This window comes from Crocodylus siamensis, chromosome 4, assembly GCF_052110815.1.
Source record: "Crocodylus siamensis isolate JL-2025a chromosome 4, ASM5211081v1, whole genome shotgun sequence".
NCBI lineage: Eukaryota > Metazoa > Chordata > Crocodylia > Crocodylidae > Crocodylus > Crocodylus siamensis.
Genome location: NC_143398.1, coordinates 178,292,399 through 178,309,462, shown reverse-complemented (window position 1 = coordinate 178,309,462; position 17,064 = coordinate 178,292,399). Strand labels below are relative to the sequence as shown.

General features: G+C 42.2%; 1 protein-coding gene across 6 annotated transcripts in view; it reads right to left on the bottom strand.

Moving 5' to 3' along the window:
- AGAP1 (ArfGAP with GTPase domain, ankyrin repeat and PH domain 1) overlaps nt 1-17,064 on the bottom strand; it is a 561,813-nt gene that overhangs the window by 144,698 nt on the left and 400,051 nt on the right. The window lies entirely within an intron of this gene.

The following is a 17,064-nucleotide window of genomic DNA, read 5'->3' as shown; positions in this document are numbered from 1 at the left end:
CCTTTTAAACCAAATTCCAACACATGATAGGGACACTGACATACACTCCTAAAATACAAAAACTGTAATAACTAATTAAAACAATCTTACATTAACAGAATTTTAAGTAAGTACATGTGAGTGAATCCAAAATTCCAAAATCTAAAGTGCCAGTAAATAAACTGGTATTAGTGTCACAAGTACAATGACAAAACTCTTCTCTTTGGAGTAAAAGAAACATCCCAAACAATGCACCAGAATGTTGCTACTATCTTTGTAAAAACTCAGTCCTGTCTTTCGACAGACAACAGCAAAGCCATATTCCTGACATGCCCGGCTTTTAAAAATTGAGACCCAGTAAGAATAACCTTAAATACTGTATATGAATTAGAAACAGTTTTAGCATTTTCATGATCCATGAAAACAGAGAGAGAATGGTTCAGTAAAATGTTTAATGGAGGGAACAGGTCTCTCAGCATTAAAAACAGATGAACAGTGATCTGGTTGAACCAATTTTAGTGTCAAACTTAATTAAAATCCTTTCCCATGAACCCTGGGTTCCAGTAGCCTGGTCTTAGTCTCAGCCTCTCCTTTTTATGTCTGATGTGCTGAAAAGTTCAGTCTGGAGTTCTGGCTTTTAAATCATAATACCACATTTACCCAAACATAAGATGAGATTTTCTCCCCCAATCAGCATGGAGGGAAAAAACTCATCTTATTTGCATACCAGCATTGCCCCCCCACCCCCACCTTACCCTGCAAATTAAATACATGGTCTATCATTAAATTGCTGCTGGAAGCAGCAAGAGGTCAGTCATGGAAACCAGCTATTGAGTTGATTGAATGCAGCCAGGTGTTTTTCAGGGCAGACTCTTCTATGCCTTTGACTAACAGAGGGAGTCCACCATGGGGCTGATTACTATTGAACAGCAGCACACAGTTGTTCTTCAGCTGTTTTAAGAAAGTAAAACTCACCACTTATTATGCCTATGCCTGCAAACCTAGGGCAGGGGGTACTTACCTGCTCCACTCCGGGCTGGGCTTTTAAAGTCCCCGTCAAACCAACAACCTGATTGGAAGTTAGCATTAAGGGCTATAGGCTTTACAGGTGGGATAGAGAAGGAAGGAAAGGTGGGGGTGTGGCCCTCTATGTCAAGGAGCAATACACATCCTCTGCCAGCAGAAGGGGGTCAGAGGAGGGGCAAGCTGAAGTGCTCTGGGTCAAGATACAAGGGGGCCATGGGGAGAGGGATCTATGGTGGGGGTCTACTACAGACCCCCAACCAAGGGGAGGAGCTGAACCGGGAATTTTTGGGCCAGCTTGCAGAGGCACTTAAGGCAAGGGATGTAGTTGTCATGAGTGATTTAAATTACCCGGACATCTGCTGGAGCCGGGTCGGACCATTCGAGGAGGTTCCTGGCTGAGATACAGGACCTCCACTTAATTCAGGAGGTGCACAGTCCCACCAGAGGAAATGCCCTGTTGGACCTTGTCCTGGCCACAGGCGATAACCTGGTAAGGGGCCTCCAGGTTCTTGACCACCTGGGTGATAGCGATCATCGCTTGCTGGAATTCACCATCCAGCGCAGGGTGTCAAAATCCTGCAGCAAGTCGGTAGCCCTAGACTTCAAGACGGCCAACTTCAACAAGTTGAGATTAGTGGGAGAGGCGCTGGGGTTCTCGAGAGCAGGGGAGCTCAGTGCCCAAGATAAGTGGTCGTTCCTTAAGGAGACGATACTCAGGGCCCAAGGGGTGACCATCCCAACAAGAAGCAAGGGGGGCAAGAGTGTCCAAAAGCCCCCCTGGCTCACCAAGGGTGTCCGGGAATGCCTGATTGCCTAAAAGGCAGCGTACACCCAGTGGAAGGGGGGTGCTATCTCCAAAGAGGAGTATACCTCTTCTGCTTGGGCCTGTAGGGGGGCTGTCAGGAAAGCTAAGGCGGACATAGAGCTAGGACTAGCATCCAAGATCAAAGATAATAAAAAGTCCTTTTTCAAAAATATAGGGAGGATGAAGAAAGCACCGGGAAATGTGGTGCCCCTGCAAGATTCTCTGGGCAATTTGGTGGTTGCGCCAGAGGAGAAAGCAGACCTCTTTAACCAATTCTTCACCTCTGTTTTCTTGTGCAGGGACCAGGACTTCCCCACCGTGATGCAAGACGGACTTGAGGGGAACGCCTCCAGACCTCAGGTTGGGGAGGACCGGGTTGGAGAGCTTCTGGAGGGGATGTGTTCAAATCAGAGGGTCCAGATGCTTTCCACCCCAGGGTGTTGAGGGAGCTAGCAGGGGTTATTGCAGGGTCCTTGGCACGGCTTTACGAGTGCTTGTGGTGCTTGGGCCAGGTGCCAGATGACTGGAAGACAGCCAATGTGGTCCCCATCTTTAAAAAAGGGAGGAGGGAGGACCCAAGAAACTATAGGCCCGTCAGTCTTACCTCAATCCTCGAGAAACTCTTTGAGAAGATTATCGAGGAGCACATCTGCGATGGGCCAGCTTCAGGGATGATGCTCAAGGGCAACCAGCATGGTTTCATTAGGGGGAGGTCATGTCAGACCAACCTGATTGCCTTTTATGATCAGGCCACAAAAGCCTTGGATGCAGGTGTTGCCATGGATGTAGTCTTTCTGGACTTCAGCAAGACCTTTGACACCGTCTCCCACCCCATCCTCATTAAGAAATTGGGTGACTGTGACATTGATGCCTACACAGTCAGATGGATTGCAGATTGGCTGAAGGGTCGTACTCAGAGGGTAGTGGTGGATGGGTCATATTCGACCTGGGGAGAAGTGGGCAGCGGAGTCCCCCAGGGCTCAGTCAATTTCTTTATCAGCGATTTGGACAACAGGGTGAAAAGCACCCTGTTTAAATTCGCTGATGATACCAAAATTTGGGGTGAGGTAAGCATGCTAATAGGAAGGGAAAGACTGCAGCAAGACCTGGATAGCTTACAGGAGTGGGCTAACAAAAACAGGGTGCGTTTCAATACTGACAAGTGCAGGGTGCTGCACTTGGGCAGTAGTAACCAGCAGCACACTTATAAGATGGGAAACTCCCTTCTTGAGAGCACAGAGGCAGAAAAGGATCTTGGAGTCATTTTTGACTCCAAGATGAACGTGGGCCGACAATGCGAGGTCACAGTTGGCAGGGCTAACTGGATCTTGTCATGCATCCACAGGTGCATCTCAAGGAGGGCCAAGGAGGTGATCCTCCCCCTCTACACGACACTGGTCAGGCCACAGCTGGAGTACTGTGTCCAGTTCTGTGCGCCCCACTTCAGGAGGGATGTGGACAACATTGAGAGGGTCCAGAGGAGAGTCACCCGCATGATCTGGGGACAGCAGGGCAGACCCTACAATGAGAGACTGCAGGACCTGAACCTGTTCAGCCTTCACAAGCCAAGGCTGAGGGGGGACCTGGTGACCGTCTATAAACTTACTGGGGGGATCAGAAGGGTTTGGGAGAGAACTTGTTTCCCCTAGCGCCCCCTGGCATAACAAGGAATAACGGCCACAAGTTGTTGAGAGTAGGTTTAGATTAGATATCCGTAAGAACTACTTCACAGTTAGGGCGGCTAAGATCTGGAACCAACTTCCAAGGGAAGTGGTGCTGGCTCCTACCCTGGGGGTCTTTAAGAAGAGGCTTGATGCCTACCTGGCTGGAGTCATTTGAGCCCAGTTTTTCTCGTGCCCAGGCAGGGGGTCGGACTTGAAGATCTACAAGGTCCCTTCTGACCCTACTTCTATGATTCTATGATTGGCTGAGCCCTGGCAGGGGTTCAACCTATACTAGACTACCCCTGGAAATGCATGGGGCTTCCACCATGTTCCTAGGGCTCTGCTGCTTTTCTTCTCCATGCTCCAGGTAAGATTTTTTTCTTTTTTTTAAACTTTTATTTTCACCCTCTCTCCTCCCTACTGTTTTAGGCTATTTCCAGCCAAATAGCTGTTTCCAGGGCTTTGGGGAAGACGCTAAATTTTGGGCTTTTCCCTAAAATACCCTGAAGCCCAAATCACAGTGTTCCCGCTATATAAGAAAGTACAAAACTGCTGCTCAAAAGTGTGTTTAAATCATAGATTTCATAGACATCAGGGCTGGAAGGGACCTCGGGATATCATTGAGTCCAGCCCCCTGCCCAAAGGGCAGGAAGTCAGCTGGGGTCATAGGAGCCCAGCAAGATAAGCATCCAATTTACTCTTGAAGGTGTTCAATGTAGGTGCTTGAACCACCTCCGCTGGCAAACTGTTCCAGACCTTGGGGGCTCGGACAGTAAAGAAATTCTTCCTTATGTCCAGCCTGAAACGGTCTTGCAGGAGTTTGTGACCACTCAACCTAGTCATCCCTTGGGGCGCGCTGGTGAACAAACGTTCCCCCAGATCCTGGTGGTCACCCCTGATAAACTTATAGGTGGCCGTCAGATCACCCGAGCCTGCGCTTTTCCAAGGGAAAAAAGCCCCATGTCTCTCAGCCTGTCATCGTAAGATCTGTTTTCCTGACCTCTGATCATGCGCGTGGCTCTCCTCTGGACTCTCTCAAGCTTCTCCACATCCTTTTTGAATTGTGGAGCCCAAAACTGGACGCAGTACTCCAGCTGCGGCCTCACCAAGGCCGAGTACAAGGGGAGAATGACGTCCCGGGATTTGCTCGAGAAGCATCTATGGATGCACGCCAGCATTTTGGTTGCTTTATTAGCCGCAGCATCGCATTGCAGGCTCATGTTCATCTTGTGGTCAATGATGACCCCCAAGTCTCTTTCTTCTGTAGTGCTATCCAACGTAGCACTGCCGAGCCTATAAGGATGCTGCAGGTTTTTCCTCTCAAGGTGGAGAACCTTGCATTTTTCGGTGTTAAACACCATCTGCCCATTTGCTGAGCTTGTCCAGGTCAGCCTGGATCACCCGCCTATCTTCTGGCGTGGATGCTTTGCCCCAAAGTTTGGTGTCATCGGCGAACTTGGCCAGTCCACTCCTGACTCCAATGTCCACATCATTAATGAAGATGTTGAACAGTATGGGTCCAAGGACAGAGCCTTGAGGGACCCCACTGGTCACAGGGCACCACGATGAGTGACTGCCATCAATTACAACCCTCTGGGTCCGACCACCGAGCCAGTTTCCCAGCCAGCGGATCGTGGTGGAGCCAAGGCCACAACTGGCCAGTTTGGCCAAGAGGTGATCATGGGATACCAAATCAAAAGCTTTTTTGAAGTCAAGATATATGACATCAATCTCTTCTCCCTGGTCCAGGTGATAGGTCACCTGGTCATAGAAGGAAATGAGATTGGTCAAACAAGACCTACCCGCAACAAACCCGTGCTGACTATCCCCTAGGATGTTAGCCTGGGCCAGTCCATCAAGGATGGCCTCCTTAATAAACTTTTCTAAGATCTTCCCCAGGATAGAAGTCAGGCTAATGGGCCTGTAGTTAGCCGGATCCACTCTCCTCCCTTTCTTGAAGATCGGAACCACATTGGCCTTCTTCCAGTCTTCGGGCACTACACCAGAGCGCCAGGAGTTTTCAAAGATCCGTGCCAGGGGCTGGGCTATGACGCTCGCCAGCTCCTTGAGTACCCTGGGGTGCAGACTGTCAGGGCCGGCTGACTTGAAGGTATCCAGCTTCTCAAGATGTTCCTTCACGAGGTCAGCATTTATGGAGGGTAGGGGATCCCCATCACCCGGATCTCCCTGTCCCATAGCAAGCATGGGCGTCCCATGGGACTGATGAAAGACTGATGCAAAGTACCTATTTAATAGGTTGGCTTTTTCCTGGGCGTCAGTTGTCAGTTGCCTCATCTGGTTTAGCAGGGGTCCAACGTTGCCCTTGCTTTTCCTCCGGCTCCCCACATATCTGAAAAAGGACTTTTTGTTGTCCTTGATGCTTGAAGCTAGTTGGAGTTCAGTTGCAGCCTTGGCTTCCCTGGTTTGCTTCCTGCAGGACCGGACCAGTGCAGAATAATCCTCCTTGGAGGTGAATCCCGTCCTCCATCCTTTGTAGGCTTTGCTTTTTTATGGAGTACCTGTGCTGAAAGCTGCAGCAGTTTGTAGGAAGTTAAAATGCATCAATTCTGGATGTATTTACCCATACTAATTTGCACATACTTCATATTCACTGCAAAGTCAGTGGTTTTTTGGTCCTTTGCATTTCAACTTAAAGGAGGAGGGGAGGAGAGCAGGCAACTGCTGCAGTTCTGACTCTGGCCCCGAGTCTGCATCAGGGGCAAAGTCAGACCTACAGTAGTTTCCTATTCCACTCTCCTTGCTCCATGCAGTTTTTGCCCACCCTTCTGTCCCTTTCCCACCCTTAGCAGGCACTCTTGGTGCCTGACACTTTAAGGGCTGGAGCAGGCAGCAGCCAGGTGCTTGAGTACAGTGATTATTTTGAGATCCAGGATATATATAGGGTGAAGCAGCAGCTTGCTGCTGGAAGCTGTGAGAGACATCAGCTGGTGGAGCTGAGGCTCAGGAACAGCCTGGAGGTTTATCCTACTGTATATTGTGTGTGGGTAGTAAGGGGGTATATGTGGCAGGGAGTGTGGGTATCGTGGTTGGGATGAGAGAGATGGGGCTGGGCTGCTGGCTCCATTGCATGTGCCTCTTATGGACTGCATGTGAGCCTCACGCAATGCAGTCAGGCAGACATCCACACCCAGTCTCCAAGCTCTTGCCACCCCACCCTGGGTCCCTGTTGGTCCCAGAGCAAATGCAGGGGCTCTGTACCTGCCTGCAGCACCGTTACCCCACTTTCTCTCCCACACGCTTGGCTGCCACCACCACACCCCGCACAACCCCCACTAATTCTGAAACTGAGATTCTGCAAGTATCGTTTTTTCTTTTATTCTACATGCCTTAACTGTCTGTACATTTACTTTGAACAGTAAATGGTTCCTCTTTTCTTCTGGATAGGAATTACAGTTTCCAGCTTGAACTATACAGGAAGAGGAAAAGCCTGCAATTTTTTTTGGTTCTCCTGAAAGTCTTTTTATAGAGGAAACAAATTAAAAGGTGGCCTGATATGCTGCTCTTTACAGCATTTTTTTCCATATACATTCTCTCCCATGTTCATTAGTCTAACATTTCCAAATAAAAGTACTGATTGAACCTAATGACTCATGGTAAGGTCCACAACACAGTAATCCTTTGTTCTTGTTTGCTGCAGCACCTATTTTAAGCACTTTTGGAATCAAAATGGTAAAGGATTTTGTAAAAAAAAATATTTTCCAGAAGCAAAGTTAGGTTTCCTGTTGATAAACCCCTCCAAATCTTTCTCAAATGCTCTAAAAATGGCATCCGTCATGCTGGACTGAAGAGTGATGCAGACATTTTTTTCACTCTATGCCTAGTAAAATGAAACAGTGACTTTTGATGGATTCCTGGAAAATAATCTTCCTAGCAATGATCAAGAAAGAGAAAACTAGTGTATGAAAGACAAGACAGAATATTTCTGCAAGACCATGGAAAGACAGAAAACAATTATTGGACATCTCTGTCTGGATGACATATCCCTATCAGTCTGAACTGGTGGGGCTGAGCTGGAAAAAGAGATGGTATTTTGTAAGTTGACATTTTCTGCCCATTAAAAGCAGAACTGCCTGGCCACCGTCTAAATATCAATGTGATACAAGAGCAAAAATTTAAAGATGACTGTCCATAATATACTGAGTATTTTATGCTATAATTGCAATGTTTAAAACTTCATGTATGACTTAAACTTCTGCTGAAACAGATTCAACCTGTGAAATTCTTTTCTATCAAGCAAATTCATTATTTGGTAGAATCGTGCAACAACAATTCAGACTTCTGAAGAATTTTGGATAGGTGGCAGCAAAGCCTCTTGGAACCTAGGAAACACCTTCTTTAATGGAACTGTGATACAATTAAATTAAATATTGCTCTATACCCTTTTCTGACCACTGATAAAATCTGCTTCTAGTCTACCAGCTTAACCAGATACTTTCCTCATTTGAAGATGGAAGCAATTGTTTGATTTTTAATTTAAATTTTGGTCAAGGTAAGAATATTTTCTGAATAAATTCACATGTGAATTTGTATAAAATGTTCTTTATTTAGAAAATTCAGAGAGCCTGAATTTTATAAAACTGAATTAAAGGGTTTTTCTGACAATCTATACAGTTTTAGGACAATTCGTGTAATTACTTATTCACTTCTGTTTTCCAGAGTTTTCCAGTCCACTGTTCATTTTTCATTCTGCAGTTAAGCTAATTATAACAGGCATTGGACACTTATCTAATACCATCAATTGGAAATAATGATATTGTGCTTGCATCAAAACAAGGACTTATGAATGCCAACTGCTGTTCTTATGGACTTGTTATACTACACAAAGCTACACTCCTACTCATTTTTCCTCCTCCAGGAGGCTAACTCCACTCCCCACATCCAAGCAGCAACATTTCTTTAATTCTGCAGGTCAGAATGAAATGGCTACTAGCAGGAACCATTCCAGTCTCTCAGCAAATAAGCCAGCTAGCTCACAAGATGAAGTCAAAATTCATGGAAAAGTGAATTTTGCACACTGTGATGCATTTATGTCAAGTTCTTACAGGCAAGGTCTTGCTGCACTTCTGCAACTATCTCCCTCTCTCTCAATATATCAGCATTAACATGAAATGCATGGTCAACTACCTGGTCCATTCTGAGTTCTGAGAGAGTGCTTCTTCAAATACATCATATATGCATCAGCTGGTTGCTTAAGTTGATTAGCAGGGGGCAGTTAAATTACTATGCTAATCCATGTATTCTCAGCACTATTTCCTTGATATGGATATGTGTATATGCTTACTGGGAAGCCTTGATTAGTTCAAGCTTCAATGTGTCAAAGGCTCCAGATTCTTTCCAAAGAATAATTTTAGCTGTACTCATGTCCCTAAAGTGTAAGAGCTGATTTGAAAAGGTACTTACTTCTACCATATGCTATTTTTCTTTAAACAATTTGCATTTCAAAGTGAAAATGGCATTTATATCTGTATGAATATCAGTATGTTGCCAGAACTGGTCTCCGATGAGCAAAAAAAGATGCTGGTTTCCTATTGAATAAAAATGTTTTCATCTACCGAAGTGGCATCAAAAGAAGAATTCCTCTTTCTAACTACAGACAGCCTTATGATATTTTAAGCTACCTTTTCATATATTATAAAATATCCTGTTATGATACAGTTCACAGAACACTCAACTACATGTTCATAAACAATCTCTACAAATACAATCAAGATTAAGATTCAAGGCACATTACAATTTTGGTTAAAACGTAAAAAGAACACTTATTCAGCGAAGTGAGAATTGTAATATAAAAGGACACATGGAAAAGAAATGTGTTTTTTTTTAACTCACCAACTCACCGTGAAAACGTAAAAAATGTACATGTTCATATGTTCAGCCCAATGCACATGAACTAAATTAGGGAACCATATTTACCCCCAGCTTGTAAGAATATAATTTAAAAAATGGGAACACACATGTCCACAGTGTGAGAACATAGCATGCAACTTGCATTGTCTATATTGCTCGATTTAGCTCTTCACACAAACTGAAAGGGACTAAATATGTCAGATTCAATACTGTGAAGAACTTTCCTAACTGGGAAGAAAACTAAGAAAAGTCAAATGCATAATATTTAGAGACATTTTAGAGGGGCTAGGGTGCAATGGGGAGGGAAGTACTAATCAAATTCTATCCAAACACATGATTTCATACATTTTTGTTCAGTACTTATCTGGTTGCTTCCTTCTCGGAAGTCTATCATTTGTAATGTTATTTGTATGCAAAATTAATATTTACTGGGATGCTATACAGGCAACTATTTTGGTTACTTCTGTCTTCTTCCAATACATTACAACTTAGCAACAAAAAAAAGTTAGAGCAAACCATCACTGGGCAGCACAGGTTTTTTTAATGGACACATCACTTCAAACTAAGCCTTCACCATCTGTTCCGCCCACTAATTACAAATGCAAAATGAATATAATTCACAACTGTACCATAAAAAAGTGATACAAACAATTCAAATGCATGCAAGCAGTCTTCATTCACTGCAGCCTGTACATTTGTGATTTCCCATCATCCCCAAAGTAAACAGTTTGGTTTTAAGATGTCTTCAGATACAAAACATACACTGCGAAGGAAGAATTGTACTTGTACAAACCAAGCTACACAAGACGTAAAGAGAAAGACTGGAAGAGTATATAAAAAGAAAGCCAGGAAACACATCCAGCTAGGGTATAGCATCTGCCATCACTACATTCATGCTTTATTTGTGCAATGCTCTTTATTTTTACTATAAATTTCTCTTCCAAAAGGAAATAAACCTCTTAAGGCCAGAGGGCTCAGCTCACCAGCTGTTAACACTAATGAAAAATACATTAGAATGGTGGGTCAGGAAATTCTGACTCCTAATATCAGAGGGTTAATTGTTCTAAATCACACTGGGTGAATTTATGGTGCAAGATACGGCATATTTTTGAATGCCCTCTAATTCAGTAAAAGGCACTGTCAAGTGGTTTAGGCCAAAACTTGGCCTGGTGTTAGAAAATCATGGCCAAAAATTTTCTGTAGTAAGACAGGGGTGAGTGTAGGTTGTAGCTGTGTTGGTCTAAGGACATAGGCAGACAAGGTTCTTCCAATATCTTTTATTAGACCAACTCAAGTAGCTGGAAAAATTCTTCTTTGCAAACTTTCAGGTACAAATACTCTTTGTCAGGCAGACGAAGCATCTCCATGTGGCCTGTGCTCTTTGTGGATGGAGTAGTAAAATGGCCAGAGTAAGTAGTACAACACTATTTTACAAGTTGCAAGAAACATTTTATTCTCCACCTCCTCCCTCCAATGCCCAACCCCAACCACAACCATCTCTACTCCTTTTTCATTTCCCTAGTAAACCAATTCTTGGAACTATGCAGAAATTATTTTTGGTAGGCTAATGTTTTGTGGAGGCTGGTGATGATTCAGGAAATGCCCCATTGGCCTTGCATTCCTTTCAATGCTTATTAAAATATATTTTTGCAATGACCTAGCACAAGGCTGTCTAACTTGTAAACCTTTGGGGGCCACAAGTTCTGGGGCTGCAGGCCACAGGCCACTAAGCTGTGTTTTGAGCAGATGCTCTTTCCAGCTCTCATTCCACTACATGCTTGCACAGACACCTGCCCCACCACTGCACTGCATGATCCCTGTCCCCCTGCAGGTGGCCCCGAACTCACGCCACACTACCAACCCTCCTTGGGCTAGAGGCATGAAGCAGCAGTCAGAGGAGGAAGTGGGAATCCAGAGACTCTGGCAGCTGTTGCAGGTGGAGAAATGGTGGAAGCAGCAGCAGCAGCTGGGCAGGGGCCTGGAGACAACTTAACCCCTCATGCAGGCCACCGTTTGGACACCCCGACCTAGCAGAATGGACTGAAAACTGGCCCTTAAAGAATCCAGTAATGAGTCACTGACTATCATAGTATAACCCTCCAAGATAAAAAGAGCTTTTTTTTCTTCCCCTGCTGGCCCAAAATCCAAGTTCATGCCCAGTGCTGAAATCTAGATGTACTGCTGCTACTTACTAATTGGGCAGCATCTAGCAGAGTCTATTCTGAATAAGCAGAATAAGTCAAAATGATAAAGACATGGACTGTCAGCTATCAGGAACATCATTAGTAGGTAACATTCATGGCAAGAGAAATAGCAGGACTAGAGTTTGATAACTTAAACTTTTAAATTAAGGTTACTGACAAGAGTTATTAATGGGAAAAGGGAAAGAAAAAGAAAAATACGTATTTTACTCATCAACTCTTTGCTATGGATTCCATCTTGTCAAGTGCAATATGAGTTAGCAGCCCACCATTTTCATCTGGGAGATGCTGAGGGTCTAAATAACTTTCTGCTTTTGTGCCTTATATGTAGTAGAAGAAGTGAGGGGCTAACAGCATTTCATAAAACAGTTCAGGTCAAAGGGACTAAGCATTCACATTTTCTTTCAAGAGTCCTGGAACTTCTTTTTATTAGCAGTCCAAAAGCTCCTTAGTATATTTTTCTGAGATTGTTTTTTCCTTGAAGTGATTTTATGAAAATAAGTTTACTGACACGGCTCAATTACTTATGCAAAATTCTGAACTCACCACTCAAGCCAGGCTGGGATCTTATTTGCAGGCACAAATTAAGTTTGGTCAGTCTTTATCAACAGATTGGGAGAATGCTAACACAATAAATGCTCTGGTGCCACAGAAGGAGAATTGATGATTTAGTAGAAAGGCGTTTTCCTTTCAGCCATTACTGAACCAAAGCCTCAGATAAGATGAACAGTATCAGATAAGCTGTAATTTGAATGAAACTTAAAATCAAGATCTTGACCAATTACTTTTATTCAAGTTCGCATAACACTTTTCCTTACATTTTCATTAAATAAAGGGTGTTTTTAGCTAAATAATAATGTGCACATTTAATATACCTTGCACTGTTCCGAGTCTATAAACTATTCTTTACCTACAGCACAAGTTCTGTTTCATATCTCCATGTGCTGTTCATGAGTTGTTACTTAACAACCCAGAGGTGACTGCACTGCATTGATGTGAGAAGTTGTTTTGGGCCCTGAATGCTGCAAACACATATGCGCTTAACTTTATAAAATTAATAATGTAACATCAATTAATTAAAAGGAACTACCACTTCCATGTGCAAGTGAAACACGTGTTCTGGCTTGTGACCACACTTCCATAAAGTGCATCATTATCCCTCTGGATGCTCATGGAAGTTATTAATGTCTACAGTGGGGGAAAAAAGCCTTATACATACATCAGATAAACATCTAAATTGAGGAAAATTAATGGATAAGAAAAATAACTTCATAATCCTTGTATTAGCAATACACCTCCCCAAACACTAACAGCTGTAATCGTGCACCTAAAGAATCTGACTCTTAGGGTATGCAGTAGACCATCATTATAAAAATATTTTCTATGCCATTTTAAACTAAAACAAAGAAACTTTCTTTCTAAAAGACAATAGATATTATTTTGATGTTAAATTTTTTTATAGCTATTACCACGGTAACAGCAGCTTAGCGAATGCATGTCTGCAGTGTGAGCAGTTTTGATAAACAGCCTCTGCGGGCCACACAACGGGGATAATGTATCCTTAAGTACTGCCAATGAGCTGCCATTCTGCACAGCCAATTACTTCTGTGCGTCTGTCACTCAAAGGAAAAATGACTGAGCCCATTAGATCAAACCTTTGTCACTGTTCCTAATGCACTCTTAGGCCTCATTAATCTGAGGGAGCAGCAACACAGCCGCCGGTGCCTCATTGCCTCCCCCACAACAGGACCACGTGAATCCTCTCATCTCTCCCCCAAGTGCACCACGTTAATCAAGCTCTCCTTATTACCCCAGTCCCTGTCACGGCGGAGAGCGCTCTCTCTCTTAAATGCTCTCATTATGGCCCATCTTTAGAGCCGGCTGAGTGGAAAAAAAAGAGCGAGAGAGAAAGAGAAGAGGAAAAAGCAAGTCCGATCACATTAATATTCATGACAATAATTAGTATTCTAGGTCACTGAATATTCATGCTATTAGTTTGGTTTTTTATGGGTTTGCTGGATGTCCTGATTGCTGGAGTGTGGAGGAAAACAGCATGGTTGGGACTTTAGATGTCAACGGCAGTTCAATACTCAAAACACATTTGTGAATTTTTTTTCCCTTTTGGTAAATCAGCTTAAACCCTCCTGATGGCTTTAATATTTTAAAATCACTGGGGGGGAAAAGCTAGCAGTTTTTGCAAAGGTCTTAACATCCAACTGGTTAGTATTTCAATATGTAATACTCAAAACTCAACAAGATCACATCAGCAGGACAAGGCAAATTTGTAATCTTATATAGGAGATAGCATAAGAGAACATTGAGGCATAAATATCAGTCAGACTTAAACCAGTGAAGTCTAATCAGTAAATGATCTTGTCTAGTTGAGCATCTACATTTGGGTCCACAAAAGTTCAAAACATATTTTAAATGTTTATCTTGGTAATTGTCATTAGCAATCAGCCCTATTTGGAAGTGGGAGGAAGAAGGAATTCAAGTAAATACAGCATTTTCTAACCCAATTCAATCTCTAGCACAGTTAAAAACCCAAGCAAGGAACTGTTAAAAGATTAACAGAAACTTAAAGAAAATGTACTTGAATAAATCTCTCTCTCCCTTGGCTATACACTGGAGAAGCTCAGGCTACTGTAAACTACATCTAATTTTTTCTCCTAGTTCTGATCAGGGCAAGCAATTTCATGAGTGAACTGCAAAAATGTCCTTGAAGGATCACCCTCAACTGGGATGAGAGTGTAATCTCCAAGGCGCTTATAAATTCACTTTTTTCTGTATGCAAACTGACATCTTTCTTTTTATTTACATATTGCTTGTTGCTGGATTATCAGGAACAAAACTAGCAATAGAATAAAATGACTCATTTGAGAATCTTCTATATTAGCAAATCAAATGAAAACCAGATTTTGTTAATTAATAAAAGGAGTTTTGTTCAAATTTTACCAAGGCCCAAACTTAGCAAGTTTCTAGTCTGGAGCAAAATCATACTTGCATGTAGAAAATATAGAAAACATTCCTGTGTTAACATGTAAGCCTGTCTGGTGTACTGGAACAGGCTAAAATATTTCAGCCAAACTGTTGCCAATATATGCACACTCATAAGTATCATGTTGGGGAAAAATTGGCCTCGTCTTTGAAAATAAGAAAGTATTTGCCCTCTCATTTTTCATTCCTTTCTTTACAGCCAGTGCTATTAAAATATACTTCAGAGCAAAAAATAACACTGTAAAACAACTTCATGATTATTGGGCTTAGTACAACTATACAGTTTACTAAGCACCACACCTGATTAACCCTTTTTTTCCCCTTAAAGTGATGATGAGTTTGATTATACAACCTAATCTCACAAAATACCCGCAATTTAAAAAAAGCCATAAACCACAATTCAATCAAGTCAATGAAAAAACACTTATTGATACCAGCAGATTTCAGATTAGGTCCCAATTCAACAATGCCTACTAAAGATAGATAATATCATCCATGTATTATTAGGTTGCATGCCTTCCCTATCTCCTAGGAAGTGACACACCATACTTCAGAGGCTATTACAACTAATCTTCTAAGTTTACTGTAATGACAAATTTTGGTGGAAAATGACTATCTGCTCTGATGAAGAATACTATAAACTTCAGTTCAGTTTAAAAGGAAGATAATTTAGATGCAAGGAAAATCTGTATTGCTATTGGAACCTGATGATGTCATGTTAGGCATTACACTTTAAAAGTATACTATTCCAACTTAAAAATAAATACTGTGCTTAACATTTTTTAAAGAATGTCTGGAAGGCAGTCCATTACAACTTAATCTGATTCTAAGTACTTTGGTGTAAAATAAGATTACTTAATGGCCACTGCATAGCTTTGATAGATGATCATGATTAATAACAGATATGAAACTCACATTTAGGAGAGCATCTTCACATTTTTGTAACACGTCCAAAGTGTCACATATAGTTAGCAAATAATAATGTTTAACATACTTACTGACGGCTGTCTAGTTAACACATTTTAACATACTTCACATACTGCACATACACCACTACATGTAAATTTAAAAGCACTAAAGTCTTCTTAAATTGTGTTAACCAGGAAGCAATTTACTTGCAACAGTAACTAGTTCTAAAGGCAAACTTTCTATATCAGTTGCTGTATGTTTCTATTTGGTTTCTGTTTGTTTGTAACAGAAGAGGAAATGGATGACTCCTGGGACAGATTATGGGATATGGAGTTCATTTCAAGGTCACCACTTTGATCTAACCAAGCTTGGCAATAATTAAAAACTTGGTCTGATCCTATTCCAGGTGAAAGCAATGAAAGTTGTGCCAACAACTTCTAAAGAAGGAGAGCTGTTCAGTGATCAATTTGCTGGATGGACAGATGTCAAATCCTAATAATATAGCCACTATAATTGGCACTCCCTGTTGGCAGCATTTCTGAAAACAGCAGGAGTTGGCTACGTCTGAGAACCACCTCTCTTCAGGCCAGGGTTGAGGCACACTGATAAGGCACAAGACAAGGCTCAACATTTTCACATAATTTTAGCTGTGATTTATTTATTTTAAAGTGCAAAGTTTTATGGGATATTCTGCAAGTTGGACTTCTTGCAACATTAGCGGTACATCTTTTAAAAGCTGTGGGGTAAACAAGCCTGGCACACTAAAATGAAGTGAGAACCTATGCCATCCTTCTCTCTAAGCAACTTGGCATACAAGTGTACATTTCCCATGATAAATGTGTGCAAACCCTTAATACTTGCAAACAAACTATCTCTGAAATTAATTTGGAGGAATGGATGCATTCAGTTTGAATCTCGCAAAGGAGCACCCCACAAATGGCACTTTACTGCAACACTGAGTCCCTGCCCTCTTTTGGCCAGAAACATCTTCAAATAAAATGCCAGGACTTGTCAGAAGTGAAGAAGTAAAAAAGGGTTTGTTATTGTGGGGGAGGATTGTTATTGTGCTGGCTTCCTACCAGCAAATACAACCCTTAATGCACAGACTCTCTTTTATGGCAGCCAGTGTATATGGTTGGTTGTCTCACTGTCTCATCTACTTCTTAGCTTTCACTATTCTCCTCTATAAATATATATTCCAGAGTAAAGGGAATCAGTAAAGCTAACTAGCTTTATGGGTTTTGGAAAATAAGTAGTTAATTGAAGAAATCTCCTTTAGATTCCCTCACTAACTGCTTTTTCCCCTCAGTGGCCTAATTTCAGGGGCCATGAACAATGCAAAGAATGGGAACATGATTTATGGGGTTTTGGGTGTTTATTTCCCCCAGATTACTCTCTTAGATGCTAAGGATGCAACAATCAATTGGCAGATGTCAGGACTGTGATCCTTAATAATGGATGGTTGTATCTGTGCTCTTGTTGAAACCTTTAAAGTCAGGAAAACAAAGTCAGATAAAAAGTTATTTCAAATTGGGAGAAATATTTCCAGGAAAAGGTACTTTTGTTCTCAGACATATAATAGCATTTGAAGTGCCATTCCAAACATTATTACAAG